Raw genomic sequence first — 16141 nt, 5'->3', positions numbered from 1 at the left:
CTGCCCCTGATAGGCCTGGTGTCAGGGAACAATCCCAGTTTAACTTCTGTATTTGCATATCGGCAGTGTAGAGATGAGTTTTTCACTTTTATGCCTGTGTTGCATAGATAAGGCCTGTACTCTAGTCTCTGTTCATTTACATGATTTATCATACTTGATATGTCATGTCAGGCCATCCATCTATCAAAGGAGAGTAAAAATAAAGTGTTAGGAAAACCCCCTGTACTTGTACCCTTTTTGATTTTAAAGAAAATATATGAGGATTTGGATGATGCGTTGTACTTGAGGGTTACCTTTCCCTGGAATCGATGAATTCTATGCAGATGATCTCAATTTTCATGTATGTCTTTGCATTGGCTCTTGGGGCTTCCAGGTTTAAAGTAGGATATCCTTTGATAAGGCCTTTATCTTCTATAATATAGAAGTTCTTCGCATTTCTTAAGTATTAATCCTCTTTGAAAGGATTAGAACATATTCGCTATTAAATGCCAGGCCTCCTATGAAAATTGTTGAAGCTGAAGGAAAATTATTTCACTGATCCACAAGTTTGACGTTATACTTAGCAGCAAGAAATATAGGTGTCTCCAGAGTTCCAGAAAACAATAAGCTTTAATTGGAAAACACTCGTAAGTAATTCTCCTCTCTTTGTTGTAATGTGGAGAAGGATGTAAATCTACTAGTCGGCAAATTTTATTTTAACCACTTACCGTTTAAGAAAAATGTCTGCTCAGAACTACGAGTAAGATATGAGTCTGGAATATCGTCTATTGTCTTAACAAAATGAACACGATGGGCTACAGAAAGGAGACAAGGCTTAGATACTGATGTTCAACACAAAGCCTGTAAAACATACTTTGCTCTCTCTTTTCCTTATTGTCATGTATGTCATTTCATATCATTTCAGCGCTGCCAAAGCGAACCCTAGAAGGAGCCTTAAAGTTCCTCTGCTCATCTTCCTCTTTCTACACTGAGGAAACTGAGAATCAGCGCTGTGGCTTGAGCAGGATCTCCAACCTGTCAGAGGCAGAGCTGAGAACTGAGTATTATGACTGAGGGGGCCATGTGTTGTCCACTAAATATCAATGTGTGTCTTTGACTTACTGTCAAAGACATTTTTATTTTCAGACATATGTTCTGGCTCAGCTGTGATGAAGAGAATAGATGAACAAAGTCAGTAAATAGCAAGGCTGGGAAATTATCTAGTTTTAGTGTTGAAAAAGTACAGACTAAGAGGCACAGTCTGTATAGATGTAGACAAGTGTTGTAGAATTTTAAAATGTAGCCTAATTTTTTATACATTTGAATCTACATGAAAATTCTATGTTGGACTTTTAGTCTAGATCAACAATTTCAAACTGTGATTCATAAGAAAAAAATTGATGGATGTCCTACCAGAAAAGTTCCTATGGCAAAAAAATATGGAGACCTCCAAGTGAAACAAAGTAAATAGGTTTCTTTGTTAACAGAACTTTGCAAAATCTTTGCCTTGATAATAAACATGCACTGTGGGTCTCCCCCAGAGGGGTAGAGTACCCAATGTTTCTGAAAAATTCACATAAGCAAGAGTTCCCTTTACTCAATTAAATATGTCAGAATACCTGCGGGACCTCTAGTGTGTTTTCAAGCAATTTGGGAGACTCAACCCAGTTCCAGGTCTGAGTGGTGGTGATATTCATATTTTTATCTCTGGATCTAATTTCTCACTTGAGGTTCAGAATCGCATAGCTACCTGTCTTCACATCCTTATTTGGACATCGAATAGGCGTCTTCAACATAACATAATCAAACAGACTATGTCCACCCACACATTCATACACTCAACTTATTTTTCTCGAAGTAATTCTCAGCTCAATATAGTTGTTCAAGCCAGATTTAAACTAGCTGCCAACCTGCAGTCGTCTCCAGCCCCAGGTTGGATTCTCTGGAAGCATATCCCCAGATAAAGTGTGGCACACAAAATGTTTATTAGGGATGAAAACCTGTGAAAGGTGGGGGTGGGTTCCCTTTTCTTCACTCATGACCTGAATCTCTTTCAAGCTGTAATCTGGGGGCAACTGTAGAGTTTACTTCATCTATTTTCCATTTTTTCACCAATCATTGTCCTTTATTTTCTCATGCCTCATGTCTTGAAAAGAGTGGTTTCATATATTTTACTCTTTTGTTGTTTTTTGGTTGTTTCAAGGAGAAAGGCCAGAGTGGAAGTCCCTGGAGTTTAAACTCTTTTAAACTCTCCTTTGTACAGTTTGTTTACTTATCCAAGAAAGTATTTCCTTGCAAGCTGCAATTATGTCTTCCATCACCCCTCCATCCAAAACAAAGCCTGTGGTAAATTCCCTCATTATACTTTGAAAGACTCTTCTTCTTCTTCACTTTATTTCATCCTTTCTCTTCCTTCAAGAAAGAAAACATCACACACACACACACAGACACACACACCTTATTTTCATTTTGGTATTGTTATAGATCTTCAAAATTGAGAGTAAGAGTATATCTTACTTCTCACCACTGTTTAGGGAAGTAGCCAATAGTTACATGTGGCAATCGAGCACTTGAAATGTGCCTAAAGCAACCAACAAATTAAAACAGGCGTGTCCAAACTTTTTTCAACGTTTTTTACCAAGGGCCATATGCGATAAAATATACAAACAGCTGGGCCACTCACTAGAGGTGAAGTACGTATTGCCTTCCCTGGTTTATTTAAGTAAACTAAATATATTTTTGGAATTTGCTGCGGGCCAATTAAAAATGGATTGCGGGCTGCAGTTAACGCGGTCTGAAGTTTGGGACACCCCTGAATTAAAGTTTTCATTTTATTTAATTTTGATTAATTTACATTTCAAGTTAGATAACCACATGTGGCTAGAGGCTATCATACTAGAAATTGCAGGCATAGAGTGTATTTATTCATATCTCCCTTATCCACCATTTTTTTCTGAGCAGTTCATCCTAATGATGGATTTGAATTGCCATGTTATAGGCACAAAAGACTGGAGCCCTCTATTTATTTACAATTGCTAATACTTACTAACTGTATGTGTGGTAACATTTAACCTCCTTGAATTTTAATTTTCCAGACTAATGAGGCTAATGACACCTCCAAATAAGTAGTAAAATAAGTAAAGTTTATGGACGATAATGTGTGGTACGTAGTCATGGCTCAGTAATTATTGATTTCTTTTCTTTTCCTTCTCTGATGCATCTCCTTTTAAAAATAAGAATATTTCTGAAGGCCATAGACTATTAAACTACTCCCACCTTAGTGTTATTATGTTTAATAATAACTATCTTTCCTTTGGTTTTATATGTTCAGGGACACTATTTTGAAAGATGGAAGGAGAGAAAGAATTAGACTATTTTAGAGGAAGTGGGATGCAATGAAGTCAAAGTTTGTCTACTTGAAATGGCAACAGAGCAGGATAGCAAGAGAAAACAAACAATAATACCTCTTTAACAAAAGAGCCAGGGTCCTTTTTACTCCCAGGTTATGCGGGCACCTCTGTGGTTACTGAAAGTCAACAAAACGTCTTTCAACTTGCAGTTCTCTGAGAACTCTCCATTCATAGGGATCCCTGACCTCCAACACGTTGCATTCAGCCTAAAGGGGCTGGTCTAACGAATTGGTGTGGCAGCTGGCATCCAAAAGCCCAGAGATAACATTCAGATCAACAGCAACAATGACAACAAAACATATTTAGCTTGTCTTAAAAATATCACCACAGGCACACTAGAGGCTTAACTGCATTGGTCCCTGTTGTTGTCCCTTCCTCAGCTCATCTGGAGGGAAAGGTGGCCAAGAGCTCTCACCTAACCAGAAGTTTCTCTTTTCACAAGGTGACTGCTATGCAAGAATGTCTCTCTGGTAAGTGTAAAGCCATAAATGCAAACACAGGATTGTGTGCTTGCAAAGCACTAAGGTGATTTGGGGGGCATGATACCAGGTGGCAGAAAAGCAGGAGTTTATGCTTTCTTTTGCTGCATTCTTACCTGCTCTGTGAAAGTGATATCACTCTCTCTTTGTTTTAGATTACCATTTGCTTAGAAGGAAGGAAGGAACGAAGGAAGGAAGAAAAAGAGGGAGGGAGGAAAAGAGGGAGGGAGGGACAGATGGTGGGTGTGTGTGTGGGAGGAGGCAGAGAAAGAGAGAGAGAGAGAGAGAGAGAGAGAGAGAGACAGAGAGACAGAGAGACAGAGAGACAGAGAGACAGAGAGACAGAGAGACAGAGAGAGAGAGAGATTTGCTAAAATGGGGGTTATAGTGCTGTTCACATTTGTTGTGTGGAAGATGAGATCAAAAAAGGCAAACGAGAATCTAATGGGTTAGGCAGTTCTTATTTGCTAGACCTATGGCATTTATTTAAGCTGAATTCCCAGAATCTTAGATACTTCAGAGTGTCTATATGTGTATGAGTCAATTGTTTAAATTTTTTTTAAAACAATTTCAAAACTTTACTAAAAGCGGACACTTTCCAAAGTAGGTTATGTACCAATTACCACACCTTGGAGACCACCAGTGCCATCGCTGGTACTGTTAGGCTAACTTCTGGGGGACAGATCTAAATAAAAGGAAGGCTTTTCCTGCCAACACTGAATTATGAAGACTATCGCTGTTTTAGAAGTTAAATAGTCTAGTCTTCACAGAGCCACCGAGCTAAATTTGTACTATCAGGTAAGTACCCAACTGGCACACACACATTGAACTTATTAAAATGTCAGACAGGGCTCAGGGGTGCCCTCCAGCCAATGCCACCTCTGCTGCCGCCGCCCCACTGCAGACTGTAAGCGATGTGCAGAAACTCGCGCCAAGTCATTCGGGGATGTGAAAATGCGACATTTATTTGTACTTGAGGTTCAACTTGTATGGCAAAAAGAAAAAAAAATTACTCAAATCCTCAGTGCATTTTGTATAGTGAAATTTTATAAAATATTTCTGTTGTCCCTACAAAGTTATAATATCACCTTGAAACACAGCCCTGTAAGCATATAAATAAGGCTTTCCATTTCTTTTAAAGATAAAATTCAGGGAAATAAATTGAAACCTGACAATGAACATGTACTTTTAACATAGTTTAAAGTTACTATTTGATAGCTGAGGGAATGGAATACACCACTGAGCAAAATCTCATTAAAGTAGGTGCTGGTGATATTACAGCTGGTATATTATATGAGCTTTCATCGAACAATGATTACTATTGGCTCATAAATATAGTTTAGAGAAGCATTGAAGCATGCATGTATAGCAGTGGTGGCATATTGTCGTCTCTAATACCTCTTTCCTCTTTTTTTCCTAAGAGAGAGAACCTCCATTAATAAAGACTGGGTTTTCCAGTTTTCTTTGTACTAGATGTGGTCATGTAAGCAAACATTTCACCCGGCAGGTTCTGGGAGTGCCTCTGCCCTTTGTAGCCCCTCTCTTCCTCCACTGCCTGGAACGGGAATGTGACTACTGGAGCTCTGGCAGCAATTCTGTCTACTGAAGAAGGGCCGAAGCAGTGTTGCTGCTGTTTGTGGAGCCACCTTACTAGCCCTGGGCTGCCTATTAATGAATTTCTGTGTGTGTGTCAGGAAATACGTTTCTGTCTTGTGTAAGACATTATTGTTTTTCAGTCACATTCAGTTATACCAAATCCTAACAAGTTCTAGTGACACCAAATCAACAGCTATAGATTACTCCACTGGGCTTGATTTTTATGCCATATATTCTGGGGGATGAATATGAGGAAGATTTGTTACTTTTAAAACAAGTGATGGGGGTGGCCGGTTAGCTCAGTTGGTTAGAGCGCGGTGCTCATAACACTAAGGTTGCCGGTTCGATTCCCACATGGGCCAGTGAGCTGCTCCCTCCACAACTAGATTGAAAATGATGGGTTGACTTGGAGCTGATGAGTCATGGAAAAACATACTGTTCCCCAATATTCCTCAATTGAAAAAAATTCATTCTCTTTAAAAAAATGTGATATATATATATATATATATATATATATATATATATATATAGAGAGAGAGAGAGAGAGAGAGAGAGAGAGACTGGGTTTTCCAGCCTTAAGATTAAATGCTTAAGATCGATTTTTAACACACTATCAAATAGAAGGACATTTAGCGACCTCTGTGCTGATAGAATAATTACTATAGCAGAAAACTGCAGGTGAGGTATTCCCTATAATGTTTTAACCAAAATCCTTTCAAGACGTCCTTGTAAACTATAGCTGCATCCTTCCCCAGAATCAATTTCTCAAGTTAGCATCTCTGGCCAAAATCACACAATCGGTATTACCCTTAGAGGTCTCATAGAGTTAGAATTCTATTTCCTCTATTGGTAAATGAATACAACACGTCCAAATATGTGTTCTGCTAATTCTAGGCACCTTCAAGGGAGGTCAGGAGGTAAAGAAAGTGCTCTGATATTAGGAGCTCTCTATTCTGTAACATTCTGATTATTTGAGGATTTATAGACCTAGGTTTTTGAGAAGAAGGGAAGTGTAGTCTGAAAAAGAAAATGATTAAAAAAAATACCATTTTTAATCTTCTTTGTCTTATTCTCTTGAGGGTGGAAATCTGGGAAGACCTACACATAAGTTACTATTCTTTTAGGTCCTGGACTTGAAGGCATGTGATACAATTTATTAAAATTTATCCTGGAAGTAGGTTCACATAAAAAGACTTTGGTTATTTGTGTATTTTCCCTCTGTGGTGTCTTCTTCCAAAACATCTTTGTAAAAGATTTAATATGACCTGGCTCAGAATCAGAGAGGGCCCGAAGCATGTCCCCAGGTAACACTCCCTGCTCAGAAGTGGCCACAATTGGGGCATTGTGTATAGCCAGGACCTCAGATTCTGGAACAAAATATCCTCCCAGAGGAACTGCACTGTCCTGGAAAGCCAGAGAGGAGCTTTGTGCCAGCTGCTCCCCGAAGCTGTCTTTGAAACTGACCTGATTAAACTTCTGATGGAGTAATTTGCTCTGGGAAATCTCCTGAGTTACTTCAATGGATACAAAGAAGCTGTCAATCATTGACCTGACCCTGGTTAGTGGAAAGGGTTCCTGAGGGGTTAGCAGGGCTTCTGTTTCAGGCTACAGGGAAAGCTCACGCGGGGTCACTGTGACGCTAAGGCCTTCTAGTTCCTATTCCTGGGCCACAGACTCTTTCTCCTTTGCCACTTCCTGTCCCCATTAGGAAATACAAAGTGATGTTACTATAAATAAGAAAAAATGACTAGCATGCGATTTGTTCCCTCTTTTGCCAGGGAGTACATGATGTGCTGGGCACCTGACTTAGCATAAGTTCTTTCCAAACTTTCAGGCTTGTGGCTGGGTTTCCTGCTTTGATTTGTCCCCAACAACCCACTATTTACAAAGACTATTTCAGGACTGCAGTCACTGACATTACTCTAGCCATTTTCTCAGGATACTCCTCTTAGCCTGTGCATGACCATGAATGTAATGGACATTCGATGGAGGCAGGTGTTCTGGATTCACACACAGAATCTGTGGTTAGACTAAACCGAACAAGAACTGATAATAAGGAAGAATAACTCATGATAAAAATGTGCCTAACAAGACGCTGAGATAAATAAAACAGTGTGTGAGTGCACAGCCCTTGGACTGACATCCGTGTCAGGGTCAGATAAGGGCCATGGATGGATACCAGGGTAGACACGAGTGTCCACGTCCTCTGCGGGGCTCCCTGTAAGGCATACATACAAGGGAGGCCAAGGGAGGACGCCTGGGACTTGAAAGTGGGAGGACACCTGGAAGAGAGACCAGGTGGAGAGTTTAAGATCCTTCCCATCTTTGAGAATGTAGCAGCCTAAACAATGCCTTGTAGGAACTGTCCCAGGGCCACACAGGGCCCTGTGAACCTGTGACTGAGATGCTGAGCCTGTGGCAGGACCAGCGTCCCTCCTGTCTGGCTGTGCTTGCTGATGGGCATACAGAAACACATCTAAATCAGTTGTGGGGCACAGAAGATCGGGGAAGGGACGGGGCTTATAATTATGTAATTACAGGAATGGGGAATGGCTACTATCCTGCCACAAATGCTAATCAACATTTCTTGGGTTTGAGGAGAAAGGGTAAGGGGAAATGAAAAAAAGAGGGGCAGAGCAGTACAGAGCAAAAAATTAAACATATTAGCCCATGCGAGGGGCATGGCTCTACAGAGAAGATGGTTCTAGAGAGTCTTCTCCCCTCCAGAGGATGCAGAAAAGGGAGAAAGCCACTTAGCTCTGCCATCTACTTTTTTTTTTTTTTTGGATTTTGGGAAGCAGTAGCTTACAATTGAATCCAATTAACAGGATAAACGGGGGTTTGATATATGCCAGACACCACATTTCATGCTGTGAGGGATGAGAAAGTGAAAGAACAGCTCCTCCCTCCTGGGGGGTATGGCAGTATGACAAAGGAGATGGCACATTCACAAGAAACAATGATTCCCATCCCACTGAAGTCGATCTGAAATAAAGATGCAAGCAGGTAGCAGCCTGGGAACAGAATAATGAATGCTTCTTTCGGAAAAGCTTCATGGAGCAGGTGTGAGTGTAAAGAACAGCCAGGACGCAGAGCAGACACAGAGGAGAGGGACGACCTTCTGTCTGAGAAGAGAGCTGAAGCAGAATGGGCGTGAGCTGGGTAAGGCTGCTTGCGTTTGCAGAAATGTGAGCCCTGGATCTAAGGGTGAACAGTGAGTGGTAAGCCTGCATGGGAGGCCGAGGCCAAGGTGTTCAGATCCTATTAATGTCAGGCTAGGAGGTGGATTAGATGATGATTGGGATGGATACATTGACAGCTATTAAAGAAGAGACTGATGAGATCACAATTGTGCTTAAGGAAGATGAATCTAGAGGTAGTATGCATGATGCATTAGAGAGAGCAGAGACTGGGATATGCTGCATGGTAATCTTCCACATGTCCCTTGTAAGCCAGGATATTGCCTTTGTTCTGAACTATCTTTTCAAGGATTTTTATTTTTTTATTGTGAATAGCCTTGGAAGGTAGATAGGATCTCCTTCCAGAGCAAAAACAAGCAGGCCTACACTACAATCTGCTACAAAAGATTCAGTTTCCCTAAACTAAGGGGTCCCTCTCCTGTAATGCAACCCACTGTATGTACAAAAACCTATGGGGGTCCAAGTTCAGTGTCCCTGTGGAACCTGGAAGTAAGAGGCACTGACACAGATGTGTTGCCATTGTTGCTTGCTGCACTGTGGGAAATAAAGTATTTTCTGATCCAACAACCTCACGTCTTCTGCCATAATCCATGGAACCATGCAGGCTAACTTGTCACATGCAAGTAGTGTAAAAATTTCAAATTCTTTGTAATTTTTGATGGAAGGGACACCATTAAGAAGCTATTTCAGTAACCTTAATAGTAAAAACTTGTTTTAAGACAGATGGAATTTTGTTTTATTTATTTTTGTACCTAGGTACTGGACATTTACATACCCTGTTTCCCTGAAAATAAGACCTAGCTGGACAATCAGCTCTAATGCATCTTTTGGAGCAAAAATTAATGTAAGACCCGGTATTGTATTATATTATACCCAGTTATATTATATTATATTATATTATATTATATTATATTATATTATACTATACCCAGTCTTATATTATAGTAAAATAAAACCAGGTCTTATATTAATTTTTGCTCCAAAAGACGCAGTAGAGCTGAAGGTCCAGCTAAGTATTATTTTTGGAGAAACACGGTATGACAGATTTTATAATGTTCAGAAAATACTGTTTCTTTGTTACAAAGATAATGTGGGCACCCAACCCCTTCTAAGACCATTAATTCTCCCCCACTTTGTCCTGAGTCTCATGTCACACACTAGAGTCTCAGAGGGGAAGTACGGCTTCAGGAAAGGGTGGGTATTAGGGATTTCTATCATGTATAGAGAACTTTTACACTTGGACTTTGCTCTTCCAATGTGCCTAAATGAAACCAAAATAGCTGTTGCAAAATATCTTCCTTATTGTAACTATCCAGGTATTTAGCCAGTAGCCTAGCACATAGTAGTAGTTAATCAGTAAATATTTAGAGCCCAAAAAAACATGTAAAATAAAATAACTGAGATTAAAAAATAGAACTAGATGGGAAATTCTTGTCTTTAATTGGCCATTCCAATTCCAATGATAGAGTTGTGCTTGAATTTAATTCATTGTCTGTATACAACATGACCAATTCTAGATATTTTTAAGAGTGACTCTGCCACTTATAATATTTGTTACCCTGAACCTCAGTCTTCTTACCATGAAATGAGAGGCTTGGACTTGATTATCTTTAGGGTCCCTTCCAGCATTGGATTCTAAAAAACCCAGTTCATGGAGCCGAATAATAACAGTTTCCAACTTCCTTTTCCCTGCAGAAGCATAGCCAGAAAAGTTATTTAAGTGGAAAGAGAGAAAGATAAGCAATTCGAATATGTAGGTCTGCTAAATACGCTTCTTTATTTCTTTTGCTATTAATAGCATTTTGGCCCCATTCTTCACTTTCAAGCAAAGCTTAAATGAAAGGGTGGCAATTCTTTAACTTTTGAGTAGGTTCATAGCATCTTTAACCTCTTCTAAAGATGACAAAGAATGAGCTTTGATAAGGATTCTTTCACATGGACATGAAAGCAGCAATAGTCTCACCAAACTATAGAAACACAGTTTCAGTACTGAGAGTTTAGTTGTCATCCGTATTATTTGCAACTAGTAATTTCCTTTTATTGTTTGCTAGAAGTGTGAAAACTCAGATAGGAAAATTTTTCACTATTGGAAGAAATGGCTTATTAATTGTGATTGCACAATAACCAAGACAGCTCTTGGTGCTGTTTCTCCTACCAAGTGTAAAGATGAAGATGGACATATAGCTGGGTGAGCTCAGTTGGTTGGATTGTTGTGTCACAGAGGCCAAGGTCATGGGTTAAAGTCCAATATGGGCAAGTCAACTCTGCTCTCTTCTGCCCTGCCAACCATATAAACAGAAACCCAACTGGAAGTCAGACCCTCTTGATGGCATATCAGTTATGACCTCATATCTGATGAAGAGCAAGAAGAAAGTCACTAAGTTCACTCTGTTCTCTCTGCTTTGAGTTCATGACTTCCTTAAATGCCAATGCAATTTAATTCAACAAAAATTAATTGATTTAATGTGCTTATAGCCATGCGCTGGACAGAGTTTGGCCCGACAGTATGATATAATACACATTCTGGAGAAACTTATAGTCTTGAATGGAAAGAGAAACTCATGAAACAGTGAATCGAATCCAATCCAATCCAAATAAACTAGAAATAGTACAGAGTAGTATATGGTTAAATCTCTGGAGCAGGAGTTTACATTCTCATTTTCTTGAAATAATTTTATTCAAACTATTCACATGCATGTTCAGCATCAGTGACTTCATAATTTTAAAACTACTTTTTGAGTCAACCTAGAGCAAATCATTTTTACTTCCAACTACACTGTTTGTGATATTAGCCTAAAAGTACAGTCTGTGTGTGATTCTGTTCCTAGAAATGTTACCCTGAACATGAGCTTCCCATAATTGGGACACTAGGACAGTCTTCCTTCCTTGTCTTTCATCCTACATGTGTACATTTAAAAAATTTTCCCAAGGCAATCAGTGTATTGCTTTTTAAAATGATCTTTAGAAGGTTGATTTTCGGTGATATTTAACACTTGAATCTGCAACATTATACCTTCAGGAATAATGATCCAATTTTCCTTTCTCATTTTTATAAAAACATTCATTTTTTGCTCTGCATATTTACCTGACTGGACCCAACTTCCTTACATTTTCTCCCTATTCCTTTATTTCACACACATCTGAATTATCTATTTTCCTGGCTTACTCCAAAGAATGTTCTACAATCTAACTCAACATATATATTTATCTTTTACTTAACAACTTTCATTTTTTCCTGAAAACCCTGCTACTAAGTGAAAAGTTGTTAAATTAAAAAAACACACACAACACTTTGCTTTGAATGAGAAATGTAATAATGTACTCCATCTCAATGTAAAATATCCAAAACATGTTCATATGGTAGATAGAAACACTTAGCAATAAAACAATAAAAGCAAGCTTATATAAGCAAAACATAAGTTTGCAAATAAAGAAATGTACCATGTATATAAAATGAAATGTACTGAGAATTGACTGTTTGTACTCAATGAGGAGAAGACTAATGGTGAGTGTTGGGGATGAGCGGGGATGAGACAATCATTCTTCATAGATTTTCTTTCTGTACTGTTTTCCTTATCAGTTTTTCAAACTTAATGAGACTCATGGTTATCCTGCACTCAAACTGCATTTAAAAGCAAAGTTGCAGCACAGAAAAATCACTTTTAGGGCAAAATGAAGTCTAAACACAAGAGTGCTTTGAAACCCATGGAAAAAGTGCATGCGCACATTTTCTATGAAAAGTCATATGCAATTTAAACTTTTCATCCTACTCACTTGACTTGTCTATCCTCCCGCCCCCAAATGTTTTGAGTTTTTCTAAACACAGCACACAATTCAAATTTGTTTCATTTGATAGTCTTTGACTACAGAATTTATGTCGAGTAAACATGTGTGTCTTTGCCTGAAACTGTAGTTTTAAACTATTATTTCCTAAAGCATATTTATTCAGTGTATTTTTGGATAAAAAAAAAATCATTATTTTAAAGAAAAAGGAATCACCAGAAAAGTGGTATAATTTTTAAGAGTTGTTAAGAAAACTTACTAACTGATAAATAATGTGTGGTGTGAAATAATTCCTGGCCCTAGAGGCCATCTTTGGATGACCAGCTGGTGAGGGGTTCCTTCTCTTCACTCACCTGTTCCGTCTCTTCTTCATTGCTTTTAATGATCTTTGTGTTTTTCCCCTACTGTATTGTAAGGTCTTTGAGGGAAGGACCATGGTCTTTTTGTCCCTAACACTTAACCCTATATTTGGTTCACAGTTCTTGAAGGAATCAAAAGATGCATAAGTCTCCACATTCACTTTATCAAGCTGCCTCCAGATGAAGGCAGCTTTCTGTGTTACCTACGCAATAGACTATCAGAGATGCTCGTATGTCTTTACTGTGTTTCCCGGAAAATCAGACCTAGCCGGACAATCAGCTCTAATGTGTCTTTTGGAGCAAAAATTAATATAAGGCCTGGTCTTATATAATACCAGATATAATGTAATGTAATGTAATGTAATGTAATGTAATATAATATAATATAATATAATATAATATAATATAATATAATACCCGGTCCTATATTAATTTTTGCTCCAAAAGACACATTAGAGCTGATGGGCCGGCTGGGTTTTATTTTCGGGGAAACAGGGTAGTTACCCCAGATCAATAGAGCATTTCATGTCTGAGAGAACACTTTTCTCCACCAAAATTATGTCTGATAACTAAGATGGAAAATTACTCTAGTGATTAAAGATTTACCATTTTTCTTTGAATTTCCCAAGGTTCCAGTTGGCATAAAATACTGGGTTTCTCTTTTAGTGAGATGAGACTACTTGCTCTGGGTGCCAGATGGTTTTCTCTTCCACTTGAAAATGAAAACATCTGACAGACTTTGTCAGGGCATGTGTCAGTAATGTTATTCATCGGGCAAGTCTTCCAAATGACATGCTTGTCTGTGAGGGCATTTATTGGGAGCATGTGCTATGTTATTAGATGCTCCATGTTCACACTTTAAAGATGTTAGTTCAGTTGTAAATTGTTGCAGGTCTACAGGCTCAACGCCTGAAAGAAATCATACTTTGAGAAAATGAACATTTTACTCTTTGCAGGGTTATAAATACATTTATGAACTGTAAGGAAGAAAAAATTATATTTCTTTTCTTAAAAACTATTCACCTTGCACTGTTTCTTCTTATACTGACAGCCAATCAAATTTTCTTGGAGACTTCAGCATCTGCTAAAAGTTTGTGCCTGGGCGAACATCCAGACTGTCTTCTGCCAGGCCCTGTCCCACACTCAGTAACGAATAACCCCTGAAGACATCAGGTTGTGCTGTGAGAATGTGTTAATGTCTGGCACGGAGACATCACTGCTGACGGTGCCATACAATATTGCTTGCTAGTAATGAAAATAGGTTTTCATTAAGTCACCCCTCTCTGCTTCTTTGTAGGACAGCTGACAGCCTTCAGAAAGACGAGTTTCTGGATGTAGAGACTGGGACCTGGAACAGTTTGTCTCTTCACAATTCTGATAACACAATCTTGGCTTTATTAGCACTACGCCCATCCCTCAGGAAAATGATCGTTTGACATGTCATCATGTGAGCGTCTAACTCCAAAAAGAAGTAGGAGTAGGAGGAGGAGGCGGAGAAGGAGGCGGAGGAAGGAGAAGAGGAGGGATGTCTCCTGATAGACATAAAGATTTATTATTATAACACTATAGCAATAAAGATACTATGAAATTAACGAAGGGGTCTAGAAACTGATCAATTTTTAAGAAACAAAACTGTATACAAGCTCTGATAATTAAGTTCGCGCACTTGCTGCAATGATGTTGCTAATATTTTTTGATACCAGATGGATTATTGATTATTTGTACCAACTAGACAAACAGTGAACCAAGTTTACTACTTGGAAGTGCTGAAAAGGCTGCATGAAAAAGTTAGATGAAAACGACCTGAACTTTTCACCAACAATTCATGGCTCCTGCATCACGACAATGCACCAGCTCACATGGCACTGTCTGTGCGGCAGGTTTAGCCAGTAAACAAGTAACTGTATTGGATCATTCTCCCTATTCACCTGATCTGGCCATCAGTGACTTCTTTCTTTACCCAAAGATAAAGGAAATATTGAAAAAAAGACATTTTGATGACATGCAGGACATCAAGGGTAATACGATGACAGCTCTGTTGGCAATTCCAGAAAAAGAGTTCCAAAATTGCTTTAAAGGGTGGACTAGGCACTGGCATCAGTGCATAGCTTCCCCAGGGGAGTACTTTGAAAGCTGACCATAGTGATATTCAGCAATGAGGTATATGTAGCACTTTTTCTAGGGTGAGTTCACAAACTTAATTGTCAGACCTCGTATAGTATATAAACTGATATACACCAGAAGTAGCGCGGGAAATTACTAGGGAAAGGAGGGACTGTTCAATAAATACAGTTGGAAAACGTGGTTATCCATGTGGAAAAAATGAATTTGGATTTTTGTTTAAGATTATGCAAAATCTAAACACGAGATACAATGAACAGTTAAGTATAAAAAGAAAAACTTGAAAGCTTTTCAAACAAAAAAGGTTGACTACCTTTATAACCTAGGTAATGGGGGAATACTTTTTAAAATAAGACAAAACAATCTCTAGACATAAAATAAAAAAGACAAGAAATGACAAGTGTTGGGGAGGATGTGGAGAAAAGAATCCTTTGTGCTCTGTTGGTGGGAGTGTAAAATGGTACAGCTGCTGTGGAAAACAGTATAGCAGTTCTTCAAAAAATAAAAATAAAGTTACCATATTATCCAGCAATTTCCCTTCTGAGTATATACCCACAAGAATTGAAAGCAGGGTCTTGAGGAGGTATTTGTACAGCCATGTTCATAGCAACATTATTCACAATAGCTAAAACATGAAAGCAACTCAGGTGTCCATCACATGATGAATGGGTAAGCAACATGTGGTGTACACATACACTGGAATGTTATTCAGTCTTAAAAAAGAAGGAAATTCTGACATTTGCTACAACATGGATGAACCTTGAGGAAATTATGTTAAGTGAAATGAGCACAAAAAGACAGATACCTGATCCACGTAAATGAGCTACTTAGAATAGTCAAAATCATAGGGCAGAAAGTAGAATGGTGGTTGCCAGGGGTTAAGGGGAGGCAGGAATAAGGAGTTATAGTTTAATGGGTATAAACTTTCACTTTTGCAAGACGAAAAGAGTTCTGGAGATGGATGGTGATGATGCTTGCACAATATTATAAATGTATTTAATACAACTGAATTGTACATTAAAAATGGTGAAGATAGTAAATTTTATGTGTATTTTAACAATAAAGAAAGAAAGAAAAAAGAAAAGAATATATTTGGATCAAAAAGCCTGGAAAGACCAACCATAGAACAGGGTCTTGGCTTCAGTTTGGGAGACGAGAGCTTCTCTGACTGGATGGAAGTATTCAAAGTTCTCTCTGCATAGTTCCAATCTGCT

General features: G+C 38.6%; 1 long non-coding RNA gene across 1 annotated transcript; it reads left to right on the top strand.

Annotated features, from left to right (window-relative positions):
- Positions 1 to 3636: 3636 nt before the first annotated feature.
- LOC141567626 (uncharacterized) lies at positions 3637 to 14398 on the top strand. The gene is made up of 2 exons (XR_012490464.1): positions 3637 to 3859; positions 14104 to 14398. It is a non-coding gene; the product is annotated as an uncharacterized LOC141567626 (long non-coding RNA).
- Positions 14399 to 16141: the final 1743 nt, after the last annotated feature.

This window comes from Rhinolophus sinicus, linkage group LG11, assembly GCF_036562045.2.
Source record: "Rhinolophus sinicus isolate RSC01 linkage group LG11, ASM3656204v1, whole genome shotgun sequence".
Lineage (NCBI taxonomy): Eukaryota > Metazoa > Chordata > Mammalia > Chiroptera > Rhinolophidae > Rhinolophus > Rhinolophus sinicus.
Note: the sequence above shows the minus strand (reverse complement) of the source record. Positions and strands in the feature narration are given on the sequence as shown.